Genomic DNA, 23,083 nt, shown 5'->3' on the forward strand with positions numbered 1-23,083 from the left:
GGAGGATTGCTGAAGCCCAGGAGTTTGAGCCACATTTGCACCACTGCACGAGCCCAGTGAGCCATGTTTGCACCACTGCACTCCAGCCTGGGTGACAGAGTGAGACCTTATCTCTTAAAAAAAGAAAGAAGGGCCGGGCACAGTGGCTCATGCCTGTAATCCCAGCACTTTGGGAGGCCGAGGTGGGCAGATCACTTGAGGTCAAGAGTTTGAGACTAGCCTGGCCAACATGGTGAAACCTCATCCTACTACAAATGAAAAATTAACCAGATGTGATGGCGTGTGCCTATAATTCCAGCTACTTGGAAGGCTGAGGCAGGAGAATCACTTGAACCTGGGAGGTGGAGGTTGCAGTGAGCCGAGATTGCGCCACTGCACTCTAGCCTGGCGACAGAGTAAGACTCTCAAAAAAAAAAAGGAAAACATCTGAGGTCAAACATGTCAAGATATCTACGTGATCTAACTGTGAAACCAAGATTGGAACTGAAATGACAGTACGAGCAATGAGACACCTGGTATTTTGCAAGATATTTCTTTTTGAGTAACAACAAAAGCAAACATTACCGAGATGGCTCAGTTTCCCTTATGACTTAAGCCATAGTAAATCATACAGCAACCCTACCGTTGCCCCCAAAATCTGTCAATTTCCTTTTGTAAATGATAAACTGTACAACCCACAGATAAGGTTTATCATAGTAAACTCATGTAATAACACAGGAGATACTGATGGGGGGACAGTCTTGGTTTGGGGCTGTTCCTGACAAGGCTGTGAGGACAAGAGGCCCACACCACAAGTGACCTAGCCTGGGTCCCACCCCACATCTCAAACTCCTGAGTGAGGTTACAAAAGCAGTCCTCAGACCCGAGAAAAACACCATTCATGTTTCAGCCCAATATTTGGAAGTCAGATTTGTTTTAGGAAAGACCAAAATATGTTTTTAACCAAATGACTAACCTTGTCCAGTTGCAGTCATGCAGACCTCACACCAAAATCTCGCATCTCCACAGCCTCTAGAGCCAACTCCCAGTCTTAAAGACCTGAGCCCAGGTGCTGGTCCGTGGTTGGGGGCGGGAGGCCTGCAGCACAGGTGCCGGTGCACGTGGTTGCAGGAAATCCTGCCAGGCTGCGCCCTGACTCAGGTGTCTCTGTGGCTCAGCCATCTCTGAGGGAGGTGGGTCTTCACGAGGGCTGGGGCAGGACCAGGACTCGCTTCTACCCTGGGGTTTTCTAAACCAAAGAAAGACAATGGAAATCTCTGAGCTGTCCTTCCTCTCCAGGGAGTTCAGCACCCCTCTGAAAATCTGCAGGCATTTAGGACTGGCCACCTGTTAGCAGTGATGCCCCATAGACAGGGGGCTGCATAATGTAGCGCCCAGACTGGGTGTCCTGGGCCCCAGGGATCACATGGCCTCCCTGGATGCACAGAACATGATTTGAACCATGCCATTTCAACTGGAGGAAAAAGCCTAAGTGCCAAAACGGATGACAACAAATACCCTAGAAAATTAAGTTGAGATGAAATATTTGATAGAGATTTAGTTCTCTACTTTGAGAGGAGTTTGCGGGATTGTGACTGGCAGATATCAAGAAGTCCTGCAGCAAGAGGCATTTTTAAAGTATCTGAAAACATGGACAGTGGAAAGCTTATTAAGGTCTTATTCTAAAACTGTGAAGGGAATCTAAGAACTCTCTGGCGGAAGAGGAAACCACAGTCTGCAACACTCAGGGTGTTTGCCAAGCACGTGCAGACCAATTGAAGAGAAACTCCCAGGCAGTTCCCAAAGCAAATTCTGCAGATGAATCAGATGATCTGCTGAAAATCTAAGTAAGCTTGTCCACTGATAAAAAACTTCCTTCCTACACCAACTTTTCCTAACAAGGCAATCTAAGGCTGAGCACAGGAAGCTCTTGTACACCTGAGGAAGAACTCGGCTTGGTTGCACATTCCTGACCCCCTGTGGGTGGGGACAGAACCCCGTTAGGGATAAATAAGATGCTTTGAAAACTGGTACTATAAATGGTTTGAGGAAATGGCAGCTTTGAGGTTTCTGCCCCAGTGGGGAGAGAGAATTTAAGCCACTAAAGGATAAGAGACTCAAGTGTCTAGGATGATGACGGCAGTGCCCTCTCACCTGTTGTCATGCCCGGGCATACCCTGCTGCTCTGCACTCTGTGGGGCTGACCAGATAGGGGCTGCAGATGGCCTCCCTCCACTCCTCCCCCAGCCCCTCCTGTGCCCTCTGCAGTCCCCGAAAGCACAGCCCTCTACATGCCTTGGTCCCTGCTTCTTCCCCATGGTCTTCACCTACGATGCAGATGATTCAGATGTGATTCTTCCCATCCAAACTCTGCCCTTTCCTTAAACCACACCTGAGGAAGGAGAGGAGACCAGGCTGAGGTCAGCCCTGGGGAAGAAACGTTCCCATTTAGTGGCAAGGGGAGGAGCAGACAGATGGGGGCAAGGCCGAGATGGCCCTGAGTGTGAAAGGCTTTCAAGAGCAGGTCGCTGACCCTCAGATATGAGCACCTGCATTCTGTGGACAGGAAATGAGCCCCAGAAAGAGGCTGAGATCACTAGCCCACACCCCAGGCTATCAGCTGCTGAGCTGAGACCTCGAGCCCCTTTCTGCCTGAAGCCCAGTCTAAAGTTCTGCTGTACGCTGCACGAGCCCTTCTGGGGCCATGTGAAAAGAAACGTCACCGCACAGGCTATGAGTCTTTTTGGGTGAGAGACTTTTGGGGCACCCAGTGAAAGATGTGGATGCTCTCTCCAGAAAACTACACATCCAAGATAGATTTTGCAAACCCTTTGCAGGGTTCCTGGGAGTGAACGGAGTGCCCCCAGGCCCCAGGTTGGGATTCCCACTTCCACGGGCAGGAGATGGAAGGAGTCTGACCCTGACCCATCAGCTCTGCTGTGGCCATTGTGGAGATGATGATGACAGGAAGCCAGGCTGTCACAAATAACACAACATTGTTTCTTCCAAGCCAGGCACTGGGTTAAAGACTTCGTATATATGATCTCACTTTATCATCCTAACAACCTAAGCAGCAGCTGCCATTATTCTCTGTTTCTCCAGATGAGGAACTGAGGCAGAGTAGAACAACACACCTGATGTCACCCAGCTCAGCAGACAGTGGGGGAGTCAGTGTCCCCCACCTCCAGCTGGGGCTCACTCCCTGCAGTATGAGCAAATGGACATGGCCATGGGGGCGGGGAGTTGAGGGGGTGGCTGCCAAGGAGCTGGAGCTGTGGTGTCCCCAGAAGTAGAGGCCTGGAGGCCTCACCAGGGCCCAGTGCACCTCAGTTCTGCTCAGTGACTGTTCTTAGGGTGGCCCTGGGCTGTTCTCGATATCAGCTTCACCCTCAGGAGACTAAATTATGCCCAGCTGAGGATGTCCACAAGAACGCACTGCAGACCCTAGAAGTGATCCCTCAGAGAGGCTCCAAGCCCAGGGAGGATGTGTGGGGCCAGCGAGCAGTCCAGGGCCCTGGGCCTGGGGAGACTAGGGTTTGCCCTCCTACCTGGGACATTCCAGGTTCACGTTTAATCAGGTCTCATTTAACAAGGAAAAAATAGCAGCACACACAGTAATGTCCCATAGACAACTTCTTTTCTTCCCTCAAAAAGGGAAAACCAGCCTGGGCCACAAAGCCAGATCCATCTCTACAAAAAAAACAGAAAAAAATTAGCCAGGTGTGGTGATGTTCACCTGTGGTCCTGGTATTTGGGAGGGAGGCAGGAGGACTACTAAAGCCCATGAGTTTGAGGCTGCAGTGAGTCGTGATCCCACCACTGCTCTCCAGCCTAGGCAACAAAGCAGGACTCTCTCTCTTAAAAAAAAAAAAAGTGAAAACTGAAGAGGAAAGGAAGAGAGTGGTTGGGTTGGTTCTCATGAGCAAGGCAGCAAGAACAGAAAAGCAAGCACAGGCTACTTGTGGGAGGTGGGCATGGTGTGGGGAGGCCTCCTCGGTGGGCAGGGAGGGTAGCTTGGGAGGACAAGGTCTGGGAGCAGGAGGGGACAACGGGTGCACCGGGGCTGTGTCTGTCTGGCTGGTGCATGTCCCACACCCCCATGCCCGTTTATCACATTCGCCTCCTATGACCCAGGGTGGCAGCTCTGACCTGTCTGTGTAGAGGGCTGTGCTCTGAGAGCTGGGAGCCTGCATGAGTCCTTCTGCCCAGCCTCCGACCCTGGCCTCCCTCCCCCCAAAGCCCCCCTCACCCTATCCTACTTCAACTGACTCCTTGGCCCCCAGAGCCCCACAAAGGGACACCATGGGCAGCAGGCCTTTCCTGGCAGGCAGAGACCCCATCTCTACTAAAAATCCAAAAAAAAAAAAATTAGCCGGGCATGGTGGCATGTGTCGTAGTCCAGCTACTCAGGAGGCTGAGGCAGGAGAATCACACTAGCACCTCACTGTCTCAAGGCGGCTGGAGAAGGTGAGAGCAGTGCGAGGTGAGGGGTTCCAGCAACCAGATTTCCTGAAGCACCTCTGGACCCCCATGGGCCTCTCCCAAAGAAAGCCCAGGAAATTCCTAATTGGGCTTTGGGGTGTGTGTGAGAGGAACCCAATTTGGGGTGCTGTAAGTGAAAAGGGCAATTTAATAGTAGAACGCTCACAGAGTGTCCTCGGCTGCATAACAGGCCTGAGGCTGGGCTCAGACACCAGAGCAGCCCCCAGCCTGGCACATGGCCAGGAAAATCCTCCTCTGTCTCTGTCCCTCTCCAGGAACCAGCTTCCTTCTCGGATGTGTCACTCACACGTAACCACTGCAATTGCAACAGTGGCCACCTCATTGCCCCCTAGCAGCAGGACAGAGCTCTGGGGAAGGCTCAGATTCCTGTGACTGACCTGGCTGTGGCTTGTTGCAGGAAAAAGACAGTGAGCACCACTGGGGCCAGGTGACTGTACCTGTCCCGTGTCCCCTCCTGGCCAGACAAGCACCACTACCCTGTCCCTGCTGGCTGAGGCTGATGGAAGCTGCTGCCTCCTGACACAGGCAGTTCTGTGCAAACCAGACCATGGAGATGGTGGCTGGCAGAGGCTGAACATCCCTAACCTCAAATCCAAGATCTGAAATGCTCTCAAGATCCAAATTTTTGGAGTAACAATGTGATGCCACAAGTGGAAAATTTCACAACTGATGCCTCTGCTTTCTGATGGGTTCAGCAAATAAACTTTGTTTCATGCACAAAATTATGAAAAATATTGCATAAAATTACCTTCAGGCTGTGTGCATAAGGCATATGTCAAACATGATAAACATCTGTAATCCCAGTACTTTGGGAGGCCGAGGCAGGAGGATCACTTGAGATCAAGAGTTCAAGACCAGCCTGGGTAACACGACAAAACTCATCTCTACTAAAAATACAAAAATTAGCCAGGTGTGGTGGCACATGCCTGTAGTCCCAGCTACTTGGGAGGCCAAGGCAGGAGAATCACTTGAACCTGGGAGGCGGAGGTTGCAGTGAGCCGAGATCGCACCACTACACTCCAACCTGGGTGACAGAGTGAGACTCTGTCTCCAAAAACAAACAACAAAGAATGTGGTGTTTAGACTTGGGTCCCATCCCCAAGCCAACCTGTTATGTATATGTAAATAATCCAAAATCAGGCTGGGCACGGTGGCTTGCCTGTAATTCCAAACTTTGAGAGGCTGAGGCGGGCGGATCACAAGGTCAGGAGAAGACCATCCTTGCTAACATGGTGAAACCCCATCTCTACTAAAAATAAAAAAAAAAAAAAATAGTTGGGTATGGTGGCATGAGTCTGTAGTTCAGCTACTCAGGGGAGGCTGAGGCAGGAGAATCGCTTGAACCTAGGCAGCAGAGGTTGCAGTGAGCCAAGATTGTGCCACTGCACTCCAGGCTGGGTGTCAGAGTGAGACTCCATCTCAAAAAAAAAAAAAAAAAAAAAAAAAAAAAAAAAAATCCAAAATCAGAAAAAAATATGCAAAATCTGAAACTTGTGGTCTCAAAAATTTTGGATAAGGGATACTCAGCCTGCAATGTGCTGGCTGTTTTTTCACTTTTCCACTGCTCTTTTTGGGATGAGGGAGTTGTGTCTGAGGTGTAAGTTCCCTACAACATCTGCTCAGAGCCGGGTGTTGGCCTGAGACCTGAGACAGCCTTTGTCTCCTGTTAGGGAAAGGGCTGGGGACTTACCTGGTTCCACATCCTCTGTATGAAAAGAAGCTTGCACCGCAGAGTGGGGACCTCTGCCACCCAAACTTTCCTCCAGGAAACTGTACCCTCACTTCAGTCCTTAGAGAAAATGACATCTTTAAGATACTTTATCAAATCACATCCCTTAACTGCATTGTGGTTATCTTCATGATTTTCAAGTTTAAGCAAGCTGTGTTCATCACACTATCTCCACACCCTGAGCAAATTACAGAAGATTTAAAAGGAGCACTCAGCTGACAGTGACAGTTCAAGCACAGCAAGAAAGGCTTCAACAGAAAGTAATAGTATAAAAGAGTCAAAATGGTGATTTTAACTTAGGTACAAACAAAGGACCCAATTTCATCATTTCCTGAAAACTGTCCTGCATGTTCTCTGGAAATTCTATCAGGTGGGAACACATTTCTATCAAGCAGCTCAGACTTAGTGTATTACCTTATCTCCTTGTTCACTTAGACTGTTTTTTTTCCCTAGATATATTTAACTAATTAAGATAATCTCATGTTGTTCTTAGCCAGCCAGCTGGATACCAACCTGGTTTTATTTCTCCCCAAGCAACTGATCTTGCTACTCAACTGCCAATAAAGACATGAACTGCTGTGTTCTTTGGTGGTGGTTTGGGAGAAACATTAAGTTTGAATTCTTACACATTAGTTTTTTTCACAGGTTCCTTCAAAACCATATATTTTTACCTGACCATTAGAAAGAACTATTTGTTTATTCCCTAAGAAAGGAAACCTTGCATGATGAGAAATAAAATAATCTGCAAAATACCCAAATCCTTTTCCCCCAGCACAGTATTTGCTTAAACAGTATAGCACAACACTCACCTTTTATTTATTTATTTATTTATTTTACTAAGGCACATGATGTAGAAATATTGAGGTACGAAATGCAAATTTCTGCATAAGATTTTTAAGATACTCATTTTAGAAAATTAAGGTGAACATCATCTCCCAGAATATTCAGCTGTAACTTGTTTTTACTTTTGGAGTTCTCTGCCCAGAACTCTGGGGATGTCCTGGAGTCCAGCCGCTCACAAGGCAGACCTGGTTGGGCAGTGTGAGAAGGGTTCCTGCAAGCACTGCCAGAGGGGAAGGTGCTCAATACGGGGTGAGGGGCTGGGGCAGCTGTTTGTGAGACATACTAGCATCATGATCGGGACTTTCAGCTTGCTAACTCTCATTTTCATGTTAACATCTCACTCTTTCATCACAACATGCTACTTTAGAGAAATCAAACACCCTGGGGCCAGCCAGGCAGCCACAATAGTCTTCTTCTGTGGGTCTGGCTTTCCCTAGGGGCTGCTGAGACCTTTCCCATGGGGGCTGGCCCCCAGGACACTGGCAGGACATGGCTGGAACCCTCCCCACTGCTCCTCCCAGCCCCACCTCCATCCCACCCTACAGGTTGCAGAGCTACCCACCTCAGACCTCAGCTGCCCACAGCTGTCATGCCCTGGGCTCAGGCTCAAGACCAAAACAGGGGTGGGATGATGGTAGGGAGAGGCCTCATTATTCTCAGTTCAAAAGGAATTTATCAGAATCTATTCTGTTTCTGTTCCAAAAATACTGGCCCTGTGGTTCTGTAGCTTTTGGTGACTCAGGGTCCAGTGCAAATTGACTTTATCAGCTGCCTGGGACAGGGAAAGGATGTTTATTCTTCTAGAATTTTAGCTTAGTGGTTTTATCAGAGTCTCTTCTAAGAGTTTTTTTCTGCGTCCCCAAAGATTACGTGCCTAAGATCTTTAAAGGTATCAGTCTTTCCTTAGTAGCTATGCTGTTCCTAATCACAGAGTGCTGAGACCAGATGTGGCCAGACTCAGCACTTAACCTGAGAAGGACAGCATGCTGGGAGCTCTGAGCTGAGCCCATGCAGCCAGACCCAGGCTCTGGGACCAGCAGACAGCTCAGCCCTGGCTGGCTCTGAAGTCAAGGATTCAGGGGAACACCTGTAAGCTGAGGAAGCCCTGCTCATTGCTGGTTGAAAACAGGAAGGTTTCCATGCCCCAGGCATGAGCTTCTGGGGTTCCATCCTTAGGAATCCAAGCTCCAGCCCCTTCATTTATAAGCCAGTGTGGACTCAACACACATGGAGATGCCTGTATCCTGACAGATGCTAGAGAGATTCGGGAAAAAATAGTTACTTCTGGCAAGCCAGTTGGAGAGGCTGGGAGAATCTGTGCTTCCCAAATAGATCAACAACCAATGGTTTACTTTTCTCCCCAGAACTCTCAACTTTCATCATTTTAAAGTAGGTGGAGATGACTAGACCTGTACACTCAGGGACGTGCATGGCCACAAGCTAGATTTTCTAACATAGAATTTCAATTAAAAAAATAGGAATGTAAATGAGCATCAATATGCCCAGAGGCGACTGAGGGAGGCACAGAAGGTGGAAGAGATCCGGGCTTTTGATTCTCAGTGTTCCTGATGCCTTGACTAACAGTCTAGCTATAGGGAAAGAAGCCTCCACACACTCTGAAGTTCTGTAGCGCCTCACAGGCAGATCACAGAAAAGAGTCCCCCAAGCCAGGTGGGTGAACTCTGCACAGGGCACTCCCACCCTCTCCTCCCATCTGAGTTTTTATCTGAGAACCATCTCAGATGTATCTGAGCAGACACCAAGCGCTACAAGCAGGGAAAAAGGCCAACCACAAACAGCCATGCCGTGGAAGGTAAGCCCAACCCTAGCTGTTGCCTGGCACAGACCACACATGGATATGGCCTCGGGGCCTCTGTGCAGCCATTGTTTGCACCCACTGAGTCCACAGTTATTTACATGGTGGAATCAAATTTGATCACAGCAATACCATCTACACCAGCTATCCTTTTGGTCAAAGATTTGCTGCACAGCCAATGGGTCTTGTGATTTATAAACCCTCAGCCTGGTTCAAGGGAACTTCCCATCCTGACCCTCCCCAGCTGCCACATTTCACAGTGAGGTGGCACCAGCTGAGCCTCCCATGTGCCCTTAAAGCCCAGCCTGAGTGGACGAGTTCTCAAGAAGGTAGGCAAGTGTGGTGGGTTAAGTTTCTATAACCACCTGTGTGATGATGAAATTAGAATCTTGTTCTGTGTGATGATGAAACTTAGAATCTTGAGCTCAACTGCACACATAAACCACCTGAGTGCACAGATTCACATGCTCTAGGGAGAAATATACTGGAGGATAACTGGGAAATAAGAGATTATGGGACAGATGTCAGTAGATAGGAATAAGAGGGAAAAAGTGACAGGCAGACAAGCTGCTGCCCCTCCGGTGGGATTCTAACACCCATGTGGAGGCCTCTTTGCCTGTCACTCACCTTGCTATTGGATGGGACACATCTGGTGGCTATTTTGTCCCAGCTATCAGAGGATCCCTTTGGATACTGCTGCAATGCCAGTTCCAGAAGTTTCTGTTGATTCTGAGTCCATGGTTCCTCTGCAGCCCGAGCTCTCTCCTTTTTCTGGCTCTCCTCGTCGCTGGATTCATTTTATTCTGCTGCATCAATGTCCTTCTGCCGTCTTCCTCTGGTCTTCTCCTCTGGCTCCAGCTTCTCCGTGGCCTCCAGCAGCTTGGCTGGCTTCCACCTCTGAGGCCGGGCCTCAGTGTCCCCCATCTCCTGCTCTCTGGAGTCCTCCTCCTGCTCCTCCTCTGCTGCCAACCCCTCTGTGTCCTCTCACTGGGTGATGATGTTATTGGGCAAGGCGGCCGTTTTGATGGGCCTGGAATTCTGAACTGTCAATTTGAGTTTGGAGAGTCTAACCATTCCTAGGAAAGAGGGGTGTGCCACACAGAGGTGAAGGGCAAGGTGAATTTAGGAGATGGTGGGAATAGCAGCTGCTGGGCACACTACGCATTTTGCATACATGGTTTAATTTCATTTCCACACTATTCTAGAAACATAGGGATCATTACCCTAATGTTACAGATTAGGAAAAGAAGGCTCAGAAAGCACTAGAATGGGATCTGAACCCACTTCTGATTCCAACTCTTTTTCCCTTTCTCTACTCTGAGGAATAATGGGTACGTAAAGAATCAGATTGTGAACAAGAATGCAAACATCTTTTTGAGAAGGAATAACCTGCTATTCAGTACAAGGAAGGATTCAGCCATGCACAGTGGCTCACACCTGTAATGCCAGCACTTTGGGAGGCTGAGGTGGGTGGATCACCTGAGGTCAGAAGTTTGAGATCAGCGGCCAACATGATGAATCCCTGTCTCTACTAAAAGTACAAAAATTAGCTGGGCATGGTGGCAGACACCTGTAATTCCAGCTATTCAGGAGGCTGAGACAGGAGAAGTGCTTGAACCCAGGAGGCGGAGGTTGCAGTGAGCCGAGATTGGGCCATTGCACTCCAGCCTGGGTAACAAGAGCAAAACTCCGTCTCAGAAAAAAGAAAAAAAGGAAGGATTCACTGGCTCCACTGGCAAAACAAAAATCAACTGGTCAAACCTTATACTGTGCTGCCCCCGGAAGGCAAGTGTATGAGTAAATTATACTGTATTGGCAGCTACAGTAAGAATTTTTAAACATGGAAAAGAAAAATTTTATTAAGACATTTATTAACTGGGCATGGTGGTATACACCTGTAGTCCTAGCTACTTGGAAGGCTAAGGATGGAGGACTGCTTCAGCCCAGGAGTTTGAGGCTGCAGAAAGCTATGATCAAGCCACTGCATTCCAGCCTGGGCAACAGAGTGAGATCTTGTCTCTAAAGGTAATAATAATTAATATTAAAAGTTTTAAACCTTGTAATAGGACAGAATAGATGACAGAGCATTGCTATCCTCAATACAGTAGGAGTTACAACTCAGTATAAGAACAAAGAACACAGCTCACAAAGGAAGAACTACAACAACAGCTGATGAGTATTACAGAGCTGAAACAATAAATCACCACTTTTCAATTACTAAATTGGCAATGATTAGAAAGTATGACAATGCCCAGTGCTGGCAAAGATGTAGGAAAATGGATACATTTCGACACCGGGAGTGGGAGCAGAAACTGGCCCAGGCCAGAGCTGTCCAGTGAAACATGCTGTGATGCTAGTACATAAACCACTTGGTATAGCACTGAGGAATAAAGTTTTTAACCTTACTTAAGTTTAACTAATTTAAACTTTAACATAAATAGCTATATGAGGTAAGTGGCTACCATATTAGACAGCACAGGTCAAGCCTTTTTAAAGAACAATTTGTCAGATGGAGGTGAACCTTCAAAATATATTTACTTGTGATGCTATAATTTTACTTAGAGGCGGTTCTCCTATGGAAATAATTATAAATGTATATGAAAATTTAGCTACAAAATGACAATATTTTAAGCTGGGTGCAGTGGTTCATGCCTGTAATTCCAGGACTTTGGGAGGCTGTGACTGGTGGATCACTTGAGGCTAGGAGTTCGAGACCAGCTTGGGCAACATGGCAAAACCCAGTCTCTACTAAAAATACAAAAAATTAGCCTGATGTGGTGGTGCATGCCTGTAATCCCAGCTCCTTGGGTGGCTGAGACATGAAAATTGCTTGAACCCAGGAGGTGGAGGCTGCAGTTAGCCGAGATTGTGCCCTTGCACTCCAGCCTTGGCTACAGAGTCTTGCTCTGTCTCAAAACAAAACAAAACACATAAAAAAGGAGCCAATATTTTATTTCATTTTTTACAGTAATGCTTCCTTTTTTATATACTAGCTTTTATTTAATAAAAACCAAAATTGGCCAGGTGTGGTGGCTCAGCCTGTAATCCCAGCATTTTGAGAGGCTGAGGGGGGCGGATCACCTGAGGTCCGGATTTTGAGACCAGCCTCCAACATGGAGAAACCTCTTCTCTACTAAAAATACAAAAATTAGCCAGGTGTGGTGGCAGGAGCCTGTAATCCCAGCTACTCAGAAGGCTGAGGCAGGAGAATCACTTGAATCCAGGAGGTGGAGGTTGATGTGAGCTGAGATAGAAGGCCAGGCATGGTGGCACTTTGGGAGGTGGAGGCAGGTGGATCACAAAGTCAGGAGTTCAAGACTAGCCTGGCCAAGATGGTGAAACCCTGTCTCTACTAAAAATACAAAAAAAAAAAAAAAATTAGCCACACATGGTAGCATGTGTCTGTAATCCCAGATACTCGGGAGGCTGAGGCAGAGAATTGCTTGAACCCAGGAGGCAGAGGTTACAGAGAGCTAAGATCGTGACACTGCACTCCAGCCTAGGTGACAGTGAGACTCCATCTCAAAAAAGAAAAAACAAAGATCCAGCTGGACATGGTAGCTCACACCTGTAATCCCAGCACATTGGGAGGCCAAGGCGGGGAGATCACCTGAGGTCAGGAGTTCGAGAACAGCCTGTCCAACAAGGTGAAACCCTGTCTCTACAAAAATACAAAAATTAACCAGGCATGATGGCAGATGCCTGTAATCACAGCTACTTGGGAGGCTGAGACTGGAGAATCACTTGAACCTGGGAGGCAAGGTTGCAGTGAGCCAGGATAGGGCCATTGCACACCAACCTGGGTGACACAGTGAGACTCTGTCTCAAAAAAACAAACAAAAAAAAATCCTACACGATTTTAAAAAATGTAAAAACTACAAAAAGGAATACAATGAAAAAACGTGGCTTAGACTGGGTTCGTGGTCTGCTTTCTTAGTCTGGGTTCCTGGTCATTTTCTAAGAGGCAAAAATGAGTTTGGGTGTGAGTGTGTGAACATCCAGAAAGAGAATGAGTCTTGCATACCCTATGTAGCTGCATTTGCCTCCTCATTTCTTATGTTAATAATGGCAACAACTTCCTTAAAGGTTATTCTTATTAGCTCATGCAGATTCACACTGATTTAGTGGCTGTGTAGTAATCCACTGAATGCATATGTCATGACTTATTTAAATAGTTCCAGGTCCCAGTCTTTTGCTACTGCAAACAAACAGCATTTCATAATCATTATCTCCTCCATATTTTTTGATTATGTACTTCATCAATAAAACATTTTATTTGATTCTAATATATGCATATTTACTTATTCAATTATATCTACCACTCCATATTATAAAACACATATAAAAAATCAAATTAAGGATAAAAAAATCTAAAAACATCATTATGTGAAATGAAACATTATCATGAAAATACTAACATTAAAAACAATGAGATTAAAAAATTGCTTAATACTGGATAAATACTCAACGGCCTGTCTTGGAATTCAGTTTATTTTGGCACCTGACTTTGAATGGCCATCACAGTTGGAAAAGATGACCTACAAAGATCCATCTACCCACATGTAGTGTCCTGCTGGCCATGTTGGTTACATGTGATTGTTATTTTCTTCCTTTTATCTGTATATTTTTTGAGTTTCTATTAGTGAACATTTCTTTCCATGCTCACTAAAACAACTCTCATAAGAAACAGCTGAATAGCTGCATCTGGCTGTGTTCTTATCTGTAGAAGGTCATTTTCCCTTGTGCTAGCCTATTAAGCCAGTTGTGTTTTCCAAACCACTCATATCAAAGTCTTTGAAAGGCATGCACAATCTTAGGAAACAATTTTAGATTTCTAACAATATTTCAGAAGCACAGCTTTGTGGCTTTAATGGATCACACTGCTTAGGGATTCTTCATTAATTTGTGAACATAATCAGAAGAAACACTTTTATTTCAAAATTCTTTGGTTTCTTAAAGCTTATTAAAAAAACAAAGTAAAACACAGAGTTTAATGAATACACATTTGTGACAAAGACCTTATGGTGCTTTTAGAGGAGCCACAGGATGTTTGGATGTGGCCAAATATCGCATCAGATTTGCTTCTTTTCCTCTCTGTCCTGATGCTGGATCTGCTTTTTGTTGGAAGCTGCTTCTGATACCTTCTCTAAACCACAAGTGTCACCTCAGAGATGTGCTTAAATGCTCAACTCCACATTTCCTAATGTCTTCATACTTCTGATCCCTCCACCAAAGATTCAGGAAGATCTATGTCAGTTAATTACTCTGAACTGCACTGTCTTTTCAATGGTATGATTTTGGAGAATGTCTTGAAGTAGGCTTCTGTCATATAACATCCCGTTGCCCTGTCCCTGTCTCCATGCCCACAGAAATATCTTCATTGGCAGAAAAAGAAATCTGGAAATGTCCTCTTTGACAAAGCCTGGAGAGCTCCAAGTTGAATTCTTTTTAAAAAATTATTATATTTTTATACTTACTTTTCAGAAATAGGGGTTTCACTATGTTGCCCAGTCTGGTTTTGAACTCCTGGGCTGAAGTGATCCTCCCACTTCAGCCTCTAGAGGAGTTGAAACTATACTTGTGCCACCACGCCCAGCTGGGATGGCTTTTTGAGATCTCTGGGTTTGCTAATCACTGGCTTCTTCATCTGCATTACTCTCCCTGGGACCTGTATTTGAGTTTGGTTGGAAAGTTTCTGAGGCATTTTCTTACTTCCTGAACAAAGAATATTGAGACTCTAACAAAATTCCAGTTAATCTTGGAGGAAAGTGATTTTGAGAAAGACAAACGCTCAGGAAAGCTGTTTGTCATCTATCCCAAAGGGTAGCTCTGTGAGTGCGGTGGTGAAGGGGTTGGACAGTGTGGGGAAACTGTGTGCGCACAGCATTTGCATGGAGTGCAGAACACAGGGCTTTCTCCTGTGTTCCCTGTTCCCACAAATACTAGAGAAGAAGATCTTTACACTTCTTTAAACTTATTAATTAAATATCTCTTCTCTGCACCAGTATGTGCAGGGCTGGACTGGCTTGCTGGTGCCTGTATTTCAACCACTTTTAGAGATACGACCAGATTTAGAGTTCATTAGGCAAAACTTCCAGATGCTTATATTTAAAGAAGTTATTATAAAAAGGGATTAATTTAGAAGATACCACTTTAGACTAAAGAAGTAGAGGAAGTGTGAACTCACCTGGGGAGCAGGTCACTGAATCCTTCAGTTGCTTGGCTTTGGTTGTCACCTGTTTCAAAACATAAAAGCAAAAATCTTACTTTCCATGCACCTACTGAAGGCTGAGTGAAACTTCCATGTAAGCTCCATGTGAATGAACAGGGTTCATTGGATCTTAGGCCTGAAAGATGCTCAGCAATCTGTCCATTCCATTAATGTAATTAACAAAGAAACTGAGGCCCAGAGAGATTAAATGGATTGCTACAAAATACCCATCTGCTCAGCAGCAGCATCAGGATGAGAACTCACATCCCTGGACTGCTTCTAGCTCAATGGTAGTTCTGTTATATGAGGCTGCCTCTTAAAAGATACTACTTTCAAGGCAAGGCGTGGTGGCTCACATCTGTAATCCTAGCACTTTGGGAGGCCAAAGTGGGTGGATCACCTAAAGTCAGGAGCTTAAGACCAGCCTGTTCAACAGGGTGAAACCCCCTTTCTACTAAAAATACAAAAAGTAGCCGGGCATGGTGGTGGGCACCTGTAATCCCAGCTACTCAGGAGGCTGCGGCAGGAGAATCACTTGAAGCTGGGAGGAGGAGGTTGCAGTGAGCCAAGATCAAACCACTGCACTCTAGCCTGGATGTCGGAGTGAGACCCTGTCTCAAAAAAAAAAAAAAAAAAAAAAAAAGACACTACTTTCACTATGCCAACAGGTCATTTTTTAAACCTAAAATTTCCAGAAATTGAATCTTTCTTCACTGGAGGATATTTTACCACTGAGTATTACAATCAGCAGGGAAAATGACATTTATGCTAACAGTGTTATAAGATAAAAGTCCTTCCTTTCTGCAACCTGGAAGGAAACCCTAAGACCATCTGAGATTGACATTAGATGAAGAATTTATTAGTGGAATGGAGCAGCTGCACTCAAGAACCACAATACCTTTATACATATGAATGTAGATCCACAGAAAGAGCCTGGTCTGGTGGCAATTATTTTTTCTTTATATAAGTCGTATATCGCATGTCTCATTCTATAGCCAGCTCTTTCTTCGTTTAACAATGTCTAGGAGATCTACATGTAGATTTGTCTTATTTTTGTTTTATCTTGTTTTTCTCTGTTAACTGATTTTTTGGTTGGTTGGTTGGTTGGTTTCTGAGACGGAGTCTCTCTCTGTTGCCAAGCAGGAGTACAGTGGCACGATCTCGGCTCACTGCAACCTCCCCCTCCTGGGTTCAAGAGATTCTCCTTTCTTAGCCTCCCAAGTAGCTGAGACTACAGGCACACACCACCATGCACAGCTAATTTTTTGTATTTTTAGTAGAGACAGGGCTTCACCATGTTGGCCAGGCTGGTCTTAAACTCCTGACCTCAGGTGATCTGCCTGCCTCAGCCTCCCAAAGTGTTGGCATTATAGGTTTGAGCTACTATGCCTGGCCAGAGTTGTAAGATTCCTGATGTGCTCTGGGTACATGTATTTATCAGATATAAAATGTGCAAATAAGTTCTCCCTTTCTTTGAGTTGCCTTTTCACTTTCCTGATAGTGTCCTTTGACTCACAAAAGTTTTTAATTTTGCTGAGGTCCAATTATCTATTTTTTTAAATTTTGAAGTTTTTGGTTGCTTGTGCCTTTGGTATCATATCTAAGAATCCTCTGCCAAATCGAAGATCAGGAAGACTTAAGAGTTCCAAATTAAATTAGACTTCAGCTGGGCAAGGTGGCTCACACCTGTAATCCCAACACTTTGGGTGGTCAAGGCAGGTGGCTCACCTGAGGTCAGGAGTATGAGACCAGCCTGACCAACATAGAGACACCTCATTAAAAAAATTTTTGGATAACATTGAAAGGAAAAAAAAGATTAAAAAAAAAAATAAGACTTCAATTTCTTTCAACAATGTTATACAATTTTCTTTTTTTTTTTTTTTTTTTTTTTTTAAACTCTTCTCTTCTATGCCTAGCTCCAAGTTTCTTCTAACTTGATACATTTTTTTTTTTCTTTTTTTTTTTTTTTTATTTATTGCATTTTAGGTTTTGGGGTACATGTGAAAAACATGCAAGGTTGTTGCTTAGGTGCATACGTGGCAGTGTGATTTGCTGCCTTCCTCCCCTTCACCCATATCTGGCATTTCTCCCCATGCTATCCCTCCCCAATTCCCCACCCCCCCGCTGTCCCCCCCACTCCCCCACAACAGACCCCCATGTATAGTGCTCCCCTCCCTGTGTCCATGTGTTCTCCTTGTTCAACACCCGCCTATGAGTGAGAACATGTGGTGTTTGATTTTGTGTTCTTGTGTCAGTTTGCTGAGAATGATGGTTTCCAGGTTCATCCATGTCCCTACAAAGGACGCGAACTCCTCGTTTTTAATGGCTGCATAATATTCCATGGTGTATATGTGCCACATTTTTCCTGTCCAGTCTATCATCGATGGGCATTTGGGTTGGTTCCAGGTCTTTGCTATTGTAAACTGTGCTGCTATGAACATTCGTGTGCATGTGTCCTTATAGTAGAACGATTTATAATCCTTTGGATATATGCCCAGTAATGGGATTGCTGGGTCAAATGGAATTTCTATTTCTAGGTCCTTGAGGAATCGCCACACTGTTTTCCACAATGGTTGAACTAATTTACACTCCCACCAACAGTGTAAAAGTGTTCCTATTTCTCCACATCCTCTCCAGCATCTGTTGTCTCCAGATTTTTTAATGATTGCCATTCTAACTGGTGTGAGATGGTATCTCAATGTAGTTTTGATTTGCATTTCTCTAATGGCCAGTGATGATGAGCATTTTTTCATATGCTTGTTGGCCTCATGTATGTCTTCTTTTGTAAAGTATCTGTTCATATCCTTCGCCCACTTTTGAATGGGCTTGTTTGTTTTTTTCTTGTAAATCTTTTTTAGCTCGTTGTAAATTCTGGATATCAGCCCTTTGTCAGATGGGTAGGCTGCAAAAATTTTTTCCCATTGTGTTGGTTGCCGATTCACTCTATTGACTGTTTCTTTTGCTGTGCAGAAGCTGTGGAGTTTGATTAGGTCCCATTTGTCTATTTTGGCTTTTGTTGCCAATGCTTTTGGTGTTTTGGTCATGAAGTCCTTGCCTACGCCTATGTCCTGAATGGTTTTGCCTAGGTTTCCTTCTAGTGTTTTTATGGTGTTAGGTCTTATGTTTAAGTCTTTAATCCATCTGGAGTCAATTTTAGTGTAAGGTGTCAGGAAGGGATCCAGTTTCTGCTTTCTGCATATGGCTAGCCAGTTTTCCCAACACCACTTATTGAACAGGGAATCCTTTCCCCATTGCTTGTTTTTATCAGGTTTGTCAAAGATCAGGTGGTTGTAGATATGTTGTGTTGCCTCCGACGCCTCTGTTCTGTTCCATTGGTCTATATCTCTGTTTTGGTACCAGTACCATGCTGTTTTGATTACTGTAGCCTTGTAGTAGAGTTTGATGTCTGGTAGTGTGATGCCTCCTGCTTTGTTCTTTTTGCTTAGAATTGACTTGGCTATGCGGGCTCTCTTTTGGTTCCATATGAAGTTTAAGGTGGTTTTTTCCAGTTCTGTGAAGAAGGTCATTGGTAGCTTGATGGGGATAGCATTGAATCTGTATATTACTTTGGGCAGTATGGCCATTTTCACGATATTAATTCTTCCTAACCATGAACATGGAATGTTTCTCCATCTGTTTGTGTCCTCTCTTATTTCGTTGAGCAGTGATTTGTAGTTCTCCTTGAAGAGGTCCTTTACATTCCTTGTTAGTTGTATTCCTAGGTATTTTATTCTCTTTGTAGCAATTGTGAATGGCAGTTCGTTCTTGATTTGGCTCTCTTTAAGTCTGTTATTGGTGTATAGGAACGCTTGTGATTTTTGCACATTGATTTTGTATCCTGAGACTTTGCTGAAGTTGCTTATCAGTTTCAGGAGATTTTGGGCTGAGATGATGGGGTCTCCTAGATATACAATCATGTCATCTGCAAATAGAGACAATTTGACTTCCTCCTTTCCTAATTGAATACCCTTTATTTCTTTTTCTTGCCTGATTGCTCTGGCTAGAACTTCCAGGACTATATTGAATAGGAGTGGTGAGAGAGGGCATCCTTGTCTAGTGCCAGATTTCAAAGGGAATGCTTCCAGTTTTTGCCCGTTCAGTATGATATTGGCTGTCGGTTTGTCGTAAATAGCTTTTATTATTTTGAGATACGTTCCATTGATACCTAGTTTATTGAGGGTTTTTAGCATAAAGGGCTGTTGAATTTTGTCGAAGGCCTTCTCTGCATCAATTGAGATAATCATGTGGTTTTTGTCTTTGGTTCTGTTTATGTGGTGAATTACATTTATAGACTTGCGTATATTGAACCAGCCTTGCATCCCCGGGATGAATCCTACTTGATCATGGTGGATAAGCTTTTTGATGTGCTGTTGTAATCGGCTTGCCATTATTTTATTGAAGATTTTTGCATCTATGTTCATCATGGATATTGGCCTGTAGTTTTCTTTTCTTGTTGAGTCTCTGCCAGGTTTTGGTATTAGGATGATGTTGGTCTCATAGAATGATTTGGGAAGGATTCCCTCTTTTTGGATTATTTGGAATAGTTTCAGTATGAATGGTATCAGTTCCTCTTTGTATGTCTGGTAGAATTCGGCTGTGAACCCATCTGGACCTGGGCTTTTTTTGGGTGGTAGGCTCTTAATTGCTGCCTCGACTTCAGACCTTGTTATTGGTCTATTCAGGGTTTCGACTTCTTCCTGGTTTAGGCTTGGCAGGAGGCAGCTGTCCAGGAATTTATCCATTTCCTCCAGGTTTTCTAATTTATGTGCATAGAGTTGTTTGTAATAATCTCTGATGATGGTTTGAATTTCTGTGGAATCTGTGGTAATATCCCCTTTGTCATTTTTTATTGCATCTATTTGATTATTCTCTCTTTTCTTTTTTATTAGTCTGGCTAGTGGTCTGTCTATTTTGTTGATCTTTTCAAAAAACCAGCTCCTGGATTTATTGATTTTTTGAAGGGTTTTTCGTGTCTCTATCTCCTTCAATTCTGCTTTGATCTTAGTTATTTCTTGTCTTCTGCTAGGTTTTGAGTTTTTTTGATCTTGCTCCTCTAGCTCTTTCAATTTTGACGATAGGGTGTCAATTTTAGATCTCTCCTTTCTTCTCATGTGGGCACTTATTGCTATATATTTTCCTCTAGAGACTGCTTTAAATGTGTCCCAGAGATTCTGGTATGTGGTGTCTTCATTCTCATTGGTTTCGAAGAACGTCTTTATTTCTGCCTTCATTTCATTGTTTATCCAGTCAACATTCAGGAGAAAGTTGTTCATTTTCCATGAGGCTGTGCGGTTCTGGGTTGGTTTCTGAATTCTGAGTTCTAACTTGATTGCACTGTGGTCTGAGAGACTGTTTGTTATGGTTTCCGTTCTTTTGCATTTGCTGAGGAGTGATTTACTTCCAATTATGTGGTCAATTTTAGAGTAGGTGTGATGTGGTGCTGAGAAGAATGTATATTCTGTGGATTTGGGGTGGAGAGTTCTGTAAATGTCTATTAGGTTTGCTTGTTCCAGGTCTGAGTTCAAGTCCTGGATATCCTTGTTAATTTTCTGTCTCGTTGATCTGTCTAATATTGACAAGGGTGTGTTGAAGTCTCCCACTATTATTGTGTGGGAGTCTAAGTCTCTTTGTAAGTCTTTAAGAACTTGCCTTATGTATCTGGGTGCTCCTGTATTAGGTGCATATATATTTAGGATCGTTAACTCTTCTTGTTGCATTGATCCTTTTACCATTATGTAATGTCCTTCTTTGTCTCTTTTGATCTTTGTTGCTTTAAAGTCTATTTTATCAGAGATGAGAATTGCAACTCCTGCTTTTTTTTGCTCTCCATTTGCTTGGTAAATCTTCCTCCATCCCTTTATTTTGAGCCTTTGTGTATCCTTGCATGCGAGATGGGTTTCCTGGATACAGCACACTGATGGGTTTTGGCTTTTTATCCAATTTGCCAGTCTGTGTCTTTTGATTGGGGCATTTAGTCCGTTTACATTTAAGGTTAATATTGTTATGTGTGAATTCAATCCTGTCATTTTGGTGCTAGGTGGCTGTTTTGCCCTTTGGTTGATGCAGATTCTTCATTGTGTTGATGCTCTTTACCTTTTCGTGTGTTTTTGGAGTGGCTGGTACTGGTTGTTCTTTTCTATGTGTAGTGCCTCCTTCAGGAGCTCTTGTAGAGCTGGTCTGGTGGTGATGAACTCTCTGAGTTCTTGCTTGTTCACAAAGGATTTTATTTTTCCTTCACTTATGAAGCTTAGTTTGGCTGGATACGAAATTCTGGGTTGAAAGTTCTTTTCCTTAAGGATGTTGAATATCGGCCCCCACTCTCTTCTGGCCTGTAGGGTTTCTGCTGAGAGATCTACAGTGAGTCTGATGGGCTTCCCTTTGTGGGTAACCCGACCTTTCTCTCTGGCTGCCCTTAGTATTTTCTCCTTCATTTCAACCCTGGTGAATCTGATGATTATGTGTCTTGGGGTTGCTCTTCTAGAGGAGTATCTTTGTGGTGTTCTCTGTATTTCCTGGACTTGAATCTCGGCCTGCCTTGTTAGGTTGGGGAAGTTTTCCTGGATAATATCCTGAAGAGTATTTTCCAGCTTGGATGCATTCTCTTCGTCACATTCAGGTACACCTATCAAACGTAGATTAGGTCTTTTCACATAGTCCCATATTTCTTGTTGACTTTGTTCATTCCTTTTTACCCTGTTTTCTCTAATCTTGCCTTCTCGTTTTATTTCATTGAGTTGATCTTCGACCTCTGATATCCTTTCTTCTGCTTGGTCAATTCGGCTGTTGAAACTTGTGCATGCTTCACGAAGTTCTCGTGTTGTGTTTTTCAGCTCCATCAATTCACTCATATTCCTCTCTAAGTTGTCCATTCTTGTTAGCATTTCGTCAAGTCTTTTTTCAAGGTTCTTAGTTTCTTTGCATTGGGTTAGAACATGTTCTTTTAGCTCACGGAAGTTTCTTATTATCCACTTTCTGAAAGCTGATTCTGTCATTTCATCACACTCATTCTCCATCCAGTCTTGTTCCCTTGCTGGTGAGGAGTTGTGATCCCTTGTAGGAGGAGAAGTGTTCTGGTTTTGGGTGTTTTCATCCTTTTTGCGCTGGTTTCTTCCCATCTTTGTGGATTTATCCACCTGTTGACTTTGTAGTTGTTGTCTTTCTGATTTTGGTAATTTTAAGTCTGCTGTGGCAGAACTCATAAACCCCCTGCTCTTCCCCCCAGGTGTTCTGTCCCAGGGAGTTACGGTTTTATGATGTTCCCCTGTGCGGTTGCTGTTTTCCCTGCCCACAAGGTGGCAGCCTAGTCACACTCAGGTTGCAGAGGCTTCGCTAAGCTGCTGTGGGCTCCACCCAGCTTCCGTGTGAACTTCTGGGTGTAGTTAGAACTGCTTCCGATATGTTGGCTCGCCCCTGTAGTGACGGAGTCTCTGTAGTGGCGGATTGCCTTGGTAGAGAACAGCAGGGTGCCTATGGAGAACGCCCCTCCTCCACAGAGCTGGACCGTCCCGGTTTCAGTTGTGTTTCAGGTCTTCTTGCTGGGTAAGAGGGGACACCGTCTCATCTGATCTGCCTCCGGAGCCGCTGCGTTGGCTAAAGCCGCGGCTCTGAGATTCGTGGCGCTGGCCTGGCTCCCCGTTTCAGCTCCCCTTGCTGGCTTATAGGGGACTCAGACTCTCTCACTCTGTACAGTGAGCCGTTGGCTCAGGGTGCCGGCCCAGCGGCTGCGCCGTTCAAGCCAGCAGCACCAGCGGCGCTGGCGACCCGTGTGGCTTCTCTGCGTGTGAATCTCCTGGTCTGTGGGCAGTAAAAATCAGTCTGGAAATACGGCGTCCACTCACCCTCTGTGCTTTCTCTCGGAGCTGCATTCCCGAGTTCCTCCTAAGCGGCCATCTTGATGTCTCTATACAATTTTCAAAGTTAAAATTTTTCACATCTTTTGTTAAATTTATTCCTATTTTATTCTTTTTGATGAAATTATGAATGTAATTATTAATTTCATTTT

The 23,083-nt window shown here is 44.6% G+C and overlaps 1 protein-coding gene and 1 pseudogene across 1 annotated transcript in view; both read right to left on the reverse strand.

Moving 5' to 3' along the window:
* TMEM87B (transmembrane protein 87B) overlaps positions 1 to 985 on the reverse strand; it is a 158,093-nt gene extending 157,108 nt beyond the window's left edge. The window contains exon 1 of the mRNA XM_064371636.1: positions 956 to 985. The gene's annotated coding sequence lies outside the window, so the exon portion shown is untranslated. The remainder of the gene's footprint in view (positions 1 to 955) is intronic.
* Positions 986 to 9,157: 8,172 nt separating this feature from the next.
* LOC135272924 (dnaJ homolog subfamily C member 1-like) lies at positions 9,158 to 22,946 on the reverse strand (annotated as a pseudogene).
* Between the last annotated feature and the right edge of the window lie 137 nt (positions 22,947 to 23,083).

Source organism: Aotus nancymaae, unplaced genomic scaffold (genome assembly GCF_030222135.1).
Source record: "Aotus nancymaae isolate 86718 unplaced genomic scaffold, 86718_ANA_hifiasm-v0.15.2.pri h1tg000155l, whole genome shotgun sequence".
Lineage (NCBI taxonomy): Eukaryota > Metazoa > Chordata > Mammalia > Primates > Aotidae > Aotus > Aotus nancymaae.